The 10,095-nt window shown below is 36.8% G+C and overlaps 1 protein-coding gene across 1 annotated transcript in view; it reads left to right on the top strand.

The window, feature by feature from the left end:
* Positions 1–1,662: 1,662 nt before the first annotated feature.
* The window catches only part of ALDH1A1 (aldehyde dehydrogenase 1 family member A1), a 58,592-nt gene continuing 50,159 nt past the window's right edge, over positions 1,663–10,095 (top strand). Inside the window, exon 1 of the mRNA XM_040580021.1 lies at positions 1,663–2,832. The gene's annotated coding sequence lies outside the window, so the exon portion shown is untranslated. The remainder of the gene's footprint in view (positions 2,833–10,095) is intronic.

Here is a 10,095-nt window from a genome sequence, read left to right as displayed (position 1 = left end):
AAAAATATAAATAAATAAATCAGAGAAAATTTTGTTACAAAATTCTGTGTCCCATTGCTAAGTTTGTAATTAAACTCACTTTTGTGCTCAGTCTGAAAAAAGGTGTTGTAGGGCGCTGCTTCGTGTCCTCCCTCCCCAGCTTCTTCTTCCCTGGGCCCATGCCCTGTCTGTGTCCTGGCACTCCCACCATCCCTCCCCTCGCTGTTCTGAAGATGTCTGGGGTGGTTAGGATTTGTCAGGTCACACCTCAGCCTGTCAGGACATGGCGCCTCCTTTGCCCTGCTTCAGCCCATCGCTTCATTTCATCTGCACAGAGCCTGGCGACGAGCTGGCCTCGTTAGATGCAAATAACCACAGCCAGTCAAAATGAGCCTGCTATTTCCTTCCCACTTACCTGTCACATCCCCTTGGCTTTTCTTAAACCAGCCAGAATTTTTCTTAATCCCAGTCCAGGCAATGGTAGAGAGGCAAGTATGTACATGCACATGTGTGCACATGAGCGTGCAGGCATACGCAGGCATAAAGTCCAACAAAAGCTTCTGGTTTTGGGCTGAGGGGAGAAGGGGGGGGAGCCGGTTACATCCCTAACCATTGCCTCTCCTATCACCCCCCTTTCTCCCCTTCCTCTCTCCACTGTATGCTGCCTACAGAAACTTCTCCTTACCCAGTCCTACTCTGTTTTTGTTCTCTCTCACCTGCCTGTGTGTTGCATTCCCAGTATTTCCCTCATTTCCCCAATGTGAAGGTTTGATTCCTTCTCCCCCTTCTCCTCCCTTGATCTGACACCATGTTTCCTTCACCGCACTTCTTTCTTCCCTTCAACCTGACTCCCAGTGACACCTCCAGCCTACCCGTTTCCCTATTACCACCAGCTCTCCCCTTACATCTTCACTTCTCCTATTGTTTCCCTAGCTTTTACCACTCTTCTTTCCTCCTGTGAGCCTGAATCTGGAGCAGATGCATGTGCTGAAGAGTTGAGATCCCACTTCCGGCAGCCCTACAGCCTCAACTGCAACCACACTCCCATCCTACCTCCAACTCTGCCTCCAACAAGCTCTGCCTCCAACACGTTCTTGTCCCCATGCCTGCACATGGGAAGAGGGACAGAAACATGGGATTGTTGGCCAGAGTCTTCTCCTGGGGCTGGGACAAAAAGGTACTCCTCTAAACATGACATTATGCACAGGATGTGCACACCTGAAACACAACACTTATTTCAAGCTTGCTCTACATTAAAGTTGGTTGCTACCACTTTGTTATAGGTTGCACTATAAAGCCCAGCAACTAACCTACTGGTAACAGCAGTGTGAGAGCAGGATCAGGACAGCACCGAATGTATTAAGATCGGTAGAGATTCAGATCTGTGTTTTTACATAGGAAATCTTCCAAAGGTCTATCAAAAATTTAATATATTCTATATAAAGATGTCTACACACAAAATAATTTATAACAGTAAAAGTGAAGAGTGAAACCTCTTGTGCACGAACACAAAATCTAGAAGTTACTCTACTCATAGGTGAGTAAGTAACATGTAAGTACACTAGGATCATTCAGTTCCACAGTCCTCTTTGTGCGCATGACCCTATTTCTAACTCCTAGCATAAGGAAACCTACATTTACATTTGTTTGATACAGTGCAGCAAAACCTGACATTTCCCTGGCATTTTTTGTGAGGTTTAGAAAGAGAAGACCACTTTCTTCCATGAGCAGTTTGCATGGCATTTTCTTTACAAAAATAACTACATCAATAAATTGTGGATACATGCTGGATAAGCTGTTGATAGCAAAGCAATAGCTGGATTTTGGAATCTGAGCTGTTCTCCAGTGGGTGCTGAAGTATTTTCTAACAAGAAGCAAGCATCTGACTTCAGCACAATGTTGGATTGCATATATATCTTGGGTGTTTTTGCAAGGCATCTTTGCCTTTTCTTGGAAATGAAGGGCAAATCTGTTCTCAGGCCCTCATTCTCCCCTACTTTTCAGCCTAACAGTATCTGCACCTCCTCCCCCTCTCTTTTTTTTCTTTTCCTTTCTCCATCCCCTTTAAGTTGTAATTCAATCTCTTCCAACTCATGATCTCTTTTCTCTTTTTGGCACTCCCTCCACCCTCTCTCTCTCTCATTAGTTTAACTTGAGTTAATTAGGAATAGTAGGCAGCCCTCAATCTGTTATGTGTTAAAATAGAACAATCCAAAACAGAGAGGCACAGACACAACTATGTGATTTCATTGTCTAAGGGAGACAGAAAACCAGTGGGGATTCTCTTATCTAGACTAACATCTTCCCAATGGTTAATCTAACTGGCTTTAAAATGTTCCGCAAATGCAGATCTAGGATAACAATCTTTCCATGTTTCCTTCTTTTTCTTTCTTTCTTTTTTTTTTTCTTTTTTTTTTATTTCATCATTGGCAAGAATGAGTGAATTGGATTGACATGGAGGTGATAGAGGAAGAGAAATAGTCTACATGTCAAAATGACAATGTATATTACATGGTTAACAGAATGAGTGGTACGTGCAATGGCTGCGGGTATTTTCATCTGCTGTGTTGTACAATAAGCTCCTTTTTTTTCCCAAGTGTATCATCAAGATCCCTCCCAATTCAATGCAGATTAAGCTTTTGCTTGAAGGATCTCTTTCTATGATTAAAATCACTTGATAAATGTGGGGCTGAAGTAAGAATCTAAGTATTCACTTGTTGCTATTACTGAACTGTGTATATATAGAGGTCATGCCTGGCACTCTGACTGTAGTTCTGATCACAGACCTTAGGGCAGAGTGTGCTGTGGAAGCGAAATACAACAGATCTAAGAAATCCAGTCCTAATTGTAAAGGTAAGGCCTTGCATTTTTGATTGACTACATATGGTACTGTTTGGTTGAAATGCATTCTCAGGAAAGACAGGTATAACTGTCCAACTAATACAAAAATACATGGCTGTATAAAACATATACATGTCTGTCTGTGCTTTTATGTTTATATATGTATATATAAATACACAAATACATAGTTTAAGCCTTCAGTGAGGGTTGTGTAAGATTTATGGACTATCAACAGCCAGATTTAAGGCAATGGTTACATTAAATTGCTAATTTCGTATGTATGTGTCTGCATGCATAAGAAGATGTGTGACAGTAATTAGTGTTAATAATTTATCCATTAATTAGCAATGCTAATGCAAATATTCTTTGAAATTAAAAAATCTCAGTGGTCTTTTTGAAATCTGATAACCAGGAAACAGAATGAAAAATCTATTTGAAATAAGGGAAGAAAGGGAGGCATTGAAAGTACCACAATCAAAATGTCATTATATATGTTAAGAAAAATTAATTTCCTTTCTGCCAAAACCAACTCTTTATGACAGAGAAAAGATCAGACTAATGGGGCATAAAAGGAATGTGTAATGAAAGCAAAGTATAAGCTTGATTATCAGAACATACAAGAATGTTAAAGCATTGGAGAAGATAATACCCTCTCAAGAAGACATCCTAGGCAGTTTCTTCTAGGGGTGTGTGAGTGAATTTCTAGCTGGACAGAATCAACATAAGACCAAATAAGGAGATGTTACGCTAAGTCTGGGAGGTGGTGGGGGGGTGGTGTTAGAGTTTATGGTTAAATAATCCATTATTTATTTCCCAAAATACTCGTTCAATTATGTGCAAACTCTATTAGATCCAGTAAGGAGAGATTTGGCTCTTATAATGTTCCTCCATTTGATCTTTGCTTTATATAATAATGCAAAAATGCAGTGGTGGATGTTGGTTTATTTTACACCACAAATGAGAAACACTTTTCTTTTTCCAAGGAATTAGAAGAACTTACAGTAATGCTTCTGTTTCAGTATTGACAAATAAGCCTGTTTAATTCATACAACCTTTTTCTTTCTATAAGCGTTACAGACCACAATGTGAGAGTTGCATAAGGAAAAGATATAAACTTGTGATTTAATAAAAAATCCAGGACATTACAAATCTATGCACTAGATGACATTAAGAACTTTAAGCAATTTTGACATCTAAGACTATATTATTTCCTGTTCTATATGGATAATGAAGTATCTTGAGGAAGCCATAAAGCACATATGAACTTACTTAAAACCATTGTTTAGTCAGAAACCAAAATATTAGGGGAAAATAGTGAAACTAAATTAATCTAAACACCTATCCAACAAATATCTAGAAAGTGCGTATCTTTAGAAAAGCAGAAAATAATTGCCATTCTATCACACATATAGTAAACATACTGGTGATTTTACAAGAGTAAACATATTTATTCTCTGACACCCTGCAGATTAGGACCATAGTTTCTGTCATTCCTTGTTGCTTTCCCCACGTCAAACTGATGTGCAAGCCCCTGAAAATGCTCTGTGCCTATAATAGCACACTTATCAGTGCAATGCTTACAAAACCTCTAACTTCCATCTACATATATGGCACGGCAGGAGTAAGAGAAAGGCAGTGCTGTGGCCTGAGAAGAACCACTTTAGTACACCATAAACTAGGGCAAGTATGTGTCACGAGCTGAATGGAATGACTCTAGAAGATAGTTATGTAACACAAAGTGTAATCCACAGTCCTGAATGTTTTTGGTTCGGTGCTATCTATGAAATTCAGCCCAGACAGTTTCCACAGTAAGCTCAGTTTCAGCCACACTGAGTATGAGACTTTCCCAAAGCTGCAGAATGCAGGATCAGATAATAAACAGCTACACAACCAAGAGAAAAGTCACTTCTAAAATGCACAGGTAATGCAGGGGTGGCTGTGTCCTGTGGGAGTTGGTGGCACGTAACTCTTTGTACATGCGGTCATCTAGCCTGAAGTATTACAAAAGCATAAAGTCAATAGCTTTAAAAGTTATCCTTTAAGAAACACTGCTTCAAGTGGATTAATAACTTTGGTATCAAAATCTACTATAAATCGCTTTGGTGTGATGACAGGTTATCATGTGTTATCAGTGTTTATGTTTGTATTGCAGTTGGTTTTGCCTTATTCTTGTGACATATAGAGATAGATTCAGGAAGACAAATATACATCTAGGATGAAACAATGGTATTTTGGCATGTGAAACTGGCATTTTTGGATTTGATATAGTGCTAAAATTCACCTCAGAAGTAAAACTCAGCCAAAGAAGTATTGAAGAACTCATTGCTTATATGCCTAGAAAGGTTACTAAAAATACATAAAAACTAATATTGTTACTTAGACAAAAAAATGCAGGAAAATAGAAAAGAGGTGCTGCAAGCACAAAGGCAATAAAGCTTACAATGTTCAAGCTGTGGCAGTATAATCCATGATCTCAAATAATTTGTTTAGGCTATATATAGAAGAATATTAACTATGGTCAGAGTAGTCTTACATGCTATCTCAGGAACATGCACAATGTTAATTGGATTGCTAATTTCCTCAGAGGCCAGAGGTTCAGCAGAAAATTTTGATGGTTAATAAGATTTAATGTGTTAATACGGAGGCTGGAAAAGGATTTAGCTAGTCAGGACAGCTTGCTGCATACAGAAATATGCTACAATTTTGGGGTGTGTTTCTACAGTATATTTTATCCTGCTTCTATTGCCTTTGGCAAGAAATTCAGATTAATTAGATCTGTACCTTTACACATACTTGCATCGTTGGACTGATGCTAAACAAATATGATATATTGGATAATGAGACCCCATATAAATGTTATCAATCTAACATTTTATCATAAAACGTAAACTCCACACTTTTAAATAAGGAAAAGGCTTCCTGGGATTTAGATTTAAACAAATTGCTTTCGGTATCTGAGTGAGAATAGCAGAGCTGAGAATATGCATGTCCTCCTCTAACTTCACAAATTAAATGGAAATAATTGAGAAAAGACTGCAAGATCCCAACAGAAATGGGAACCACACCTTTAGGTGAGGAAGCTGTGCTAGATGACAACATCATGGACAGATCTGCCACTGTAAATAATTTACTCACACTGACATATGGCATTGTTCTGTCTTCTGAAAGATGTTTTGTTTCCAAAAAGCAAACCCTTACTTCAAAGAGTAACGTGGCTGACATTTCTAGCTTTAAACCTCATGCAATACGATGTGATTATTCTAACTATTAAATGAAGTTTCCTTGATGTAGACGTGTGAGGGTTGGGTGGGTTTTGAGGGGGATTTTTTGAGGTTTGGATGTTTTAAGGTTTTTTTGTCTTCTGTCTTTTGACTGAAAAGCACAGAGGTACTTAAGTAAAAATTCTTATTAATATTTTGATTGGTGTCCGTGTCTCAGGTGACAGGTTTTTTTCTTTTTTCATCTTCATACAGCATCAAAAAATCTATAAAGAAAATATTTTCATCTTTTATTTGAAATATTTGGTTGTTTTTATATTTTATGGGGAGAGATAGATGAAATTATTAAGACAAAAAGTAGACTGATTCTTACTGTAAAGGTGTCACCCACCTAAATTATTCTTTCCTTTTTTGTACCCTGACCATCCCTTTTCACAAACACTCCCCTTTTAATCCACTGCATGGCATTACACAGCGCCCCTGCATCTGCAAATGCTCACCATCAGGCAAAGCACTTTCTATCATGAATATTCATGCTGAATTTCCCATATTGGCTGTCCAGCTACAGGCACAAACCTATTTGACAAAATGTCTTTACATAATACTCAGGTTAGTATATTTTCTTGATTGTTAGCATATTGCTTAAAGCCTGAATTTGAGTAAATTAGTTTAATCTGTCATGTTTTCTAACTTCTGTTAGCATTAATAATTATTTCAAAGCTAATAAAGAAATTTTAGAGCCCTAACAAGTACTATCTTTTCAGATCAAAGCAAGCAGCTTTCCTTATTTTGTGGTCAGGTCTGGGAGAAAATGAGCTCAGAGAACTTTTATTTGGAGATATTTGTAAAGTTGTGACATTCTCATGTGTTTGGAATTTTAAAAGTTTTTCCAAAACAAATTGTCATGACTTATTTTAAGGAATATTCTTTGTGGTCTTTATATAACGGAACAATGAAATGTTGTACAAAAAAACATAGTCTTAAGAGTATGTTGTCAGACTATATTATTTTACTCTCCAGTTCATGATAAAATTAAGGCTTGGATAGCACACAAAGGGAATGGATTCAAAATGCCTTACAAAAACTTTCTTACTTGTAAGTTCACTCTTGCAGTTTCCATAGAGGTACCGTGTCCAGATAGCTGTTCCTTTAGCCACATTTAAAAAAAACAAAAACAAAAACAAAAACAAAAACAAAAAGCCACAGTAGATTTGTTGCTGACTTGCATTTAAATGCAGTATTTGTAAAGCTGTAACTACACTAAAACCAGAGAACACACTATAGTCTAATAAAATGTTCATATTTTATTTTATATGCTGTCATAAAGAGGAGAAATGGGAAAATAAATCATGACACTAAAGTAAAAACAACTCATGCACTTTGTCTTTCAGAACTTCTTACATTGATTATCCTTCTATTCAAAAAACTCCTGTCTATGATTAAATATTTTTGATTGTATTAGGTGAAATGAAAATGCAGTTCTCCAAACACTGAACATTTCTGAAGTCTAAGTACTAAATGTATCGATAAACTTACATATTAAGTGATGTCTTCATAGTCTTCTTGGACTTGATAGGAACTTGCATGACTTTTCTAGATAGTTGAACCTGCTCTCATCTTAAAATTGCTCTTCTCTCATTGCAAATTAAAGCACTTCAATTCCATGTAATTTCTCCTCAAAGAACAGATATTCTATAGCTTTTCTAAGAATGGTCCTGAGTAGAAATAGATGTTTTTCCTCACTTTTCGCAGAAATATGATGGTATTCTCCTCCGCTATTTAGTGTCCTTGGCAATGCAGGACACTTTACAAATGAATGAACAAGTAAATTTCTGTTTCTAAGAACTTAGACTACTGGAAAGATATTAGACAGGTTTTGCTCAAGTATTACACAATTGTCTTTTGTTTGATTTCTGACAAGAAATCAACTACATGGATTTTGCTGACATACTGAAGGCTGGAAGAGCTGGTATTGATGAAAGACTGAAAAAGGCAAGTAAATCTTGTGAAAAACAGACCACAATTCACAAGACGGTAGACTCCATCCTGACACTGCAGTTGCATCAGTGCGGTTACTTCTGAGAAAAGAACAAAATAGAATATATTCTAGTGTACAGCATATTCTAGCTGCCAGTTTTATCACTTACACTTGTAGTGTAGTGGAGTAATTTAGAGCAAGACAGAGGAAAAGCAGATTTATTATAGGGCCATGAAAGAGAAAGTGAGATGTTTCAGTGTTAGAAAGAAGATCAAGAGCCCCTATATGGCCCCAGCGACAGTGACTAACAGATTAGGGTAAAATGGAAGAAATCTGGATTTAAAAATGCCTTTGCTGCAGTTCAAGCCCCAGCTCCCAGCAACCAACAAATTTTACAGTGGCTTTGGGAATATTTCTCTTCAAAAGGCACATTGCAGAGGCATGGATGCTTGTACACTGGAAGAGAACATAAATTATCTGCTTGTGCTCTCACTGAGGTAGTGAAAGGAGGATTTAGCCATCATTAACCTATAATGCGAAAATACTCAGTGCAAACTAAGAAACCAAAATTTCCTCTTGAGGTCTTACCTAACAGTTTTGCTTACAATTTCTCAGCTTGTTTAAATAGTTTTATACACACAGTTCTCTTTGATTCTAATTTATCTCTTTAACCCACAGTAGCTATGTCTTTATCTCATCAAACCTTTCTTCATCTTCATTGGTGTTCTTAATTTTAGTTTATATGTAGTTTGATAATTTCTCCTTCCTCTGTTCGTTCTCCCTTCAGTCCATCCCCTTTTTTACCTTTTCGCTTTGGTAAAAGTTTTCATATTTGCCTACACTGAATTAACGAAAAATTCAAGGTGAAATTTTGAGATAACATTAGAATTTTCCTTAGTTTTGAGGTGAAATTGTAAATCTTTTTTGGCAACAGTCGGAAAGGAGTAGTTTTATGCAGACCTTATTCTGAATGAAACAACTGTGAGTTTATGTTGATTGTGAAAGACAAAATGCTATCTCCCATGGTCTTCAAAACTTCTGTGTCAGTGGAGTTTGGCAAATTAACTAATTAGGAAAGAGTATCAGTATTTTAACTTTTTTTTAAACTTTATTTTAACTTTAAATTTAAAGCCAGATTTATAACTTTAGCTACATGGAACTTGTTTTTCAGGGAAAAATTGTAAGGAATAAATAGTAATTTCACCTTCAACCACTGTCTCCTGCCTTTGACTCATTTTTGCCTCTCTGCTTTCTCCAGAACCTGCTGATAGTCCAGGTAAGTTTCAGTTTATTATTATCATTATCACCACCCCAGGAAAAAAACTTTGCATTATCATGCAGATAATGTGTAATTCATATAATTTTTTGAGTGCTTAGTATAACCATAATTATTGTGCATAAAACTTCACTTCTCTGCCATTCTACTACTCTCACTACCACGGCAATATGTCAGAATGTATGTATTTGACAAGCCTCAGCAGGATGTTGAAAAGTGCACTAAAAGGCTAGGAACATGTACTGATTTTTCTTGGGAATAAGAAACCTGGATGTTCTCAGCTCTTGTATTTTTCCTCACACAAACTGACAGAACCAAGAAGCTGTTTTTTTTTTTAATTACTCTGCTATTTAGTAGATGGAGCATTCAAACCAAAATAGACAATTTTATTTCAAAACTTTAAAAAGATATTAAACTCTTCAGAGATTTGCTTTAAAGGTCTGAATTTGTTTATTTTCTTGCAACCGTTTGGCAGCAGCAGCCAGACGATGTTACACAAAAATGGTGTAAAAAAGGGGTTTATTTACATTCTTCATTATATAGATTACCAGTGATCTGGCTCCACTGGTGATCAGAGCAAGCTTTGGAGTATTACTCTACAGTTATATGACATCAAACAAGACAAAATGTAGTGCAAGACTGAAAGGTACTTTTCACAGTTTTATGTGTTTATGGAAAGAAAAGTACAATACACCCCACAGCTCCCCAACAACAACAGCAAAAAGACACACCGAAAAAATCAGAGAGATGGCTTTGCAGCTCCTGTTTTCTTAGAAATTGTGTAACAATTTGAAAATATGTGC

This window comes from Falco naumanni, chromosome Z (genome assembly GCF_017639655.2).
Source record: "Falco naumanni isolate bFalNau1 chromosome Z, bFalNau1.pat, whole genome shotgun sequence".
NCBI classification, from domain to species: Eukaryota; Metazoa; Chordata; class Aves; order Falconiformes; family Falconidae; genus Falco; species Falco naumanni.
The sequence above is the reverse complement of the archived record's forward strand: the minus strand, read 5'-3'. Positions and strand labels throughout refer to the sequence as shown.